General features: G+C 22.2%; 1 protein-coding gene across 1 annotated transcript in view; it reads left to right on the top strand.

Moving 5' to 3' along the window:
• The window catches only part of EMH_0017840 (uncharacterized protein), a gene marked incomplete at both ends in the record, with an annotated part of 2,179 nt that overhangs the window by 844 nt on the left and 1,101 nt on the right, over positions 1–234 (top strand). The gene's annotated exons all lie outside the window — the stretch shown is intronic.

Genomic DNA, 234 nt, shown 5'->3' with positions numbered 1-234 from the left:
AAAAAAAACAAAAAAAAAAAAAAAAAAAAAAAAAAAAAAAAAAAAAAAAAAAAAAAAAAAAAAAAAAATTCTCCCCGCCATGTGATTCGATGAGATACACCTTGGGGTGTATACGCAGAAACAACGCTCCTCCTAGGCAACTGAATAATTAAATAAATAAATTAATTTATAAATATAAATAAATAAATTAATTAATTAATATATGCGTTGCATAGAACGGAACAAAGAAAGATA

The sequence above is a fragment of the Eimeria mitis genome, genomic scaffold (genome assembly GCF_000499745.2).
Source record: "Eimeria mitis Houghton genomic scaffold, Emh_scaff615, whole genome shotgun sequence".
Taxonomy (NCBI): Eukaryota; Apicomplexa; class Conoidasida; order Eucoccidiorida; family Eimeriidae; genus Eimeria; species Eimeria mitis.
Note: the sequence above shows the minus strand (reverse complement) of the source record. Positions and strands in the feature narration are given on the sequence as shown.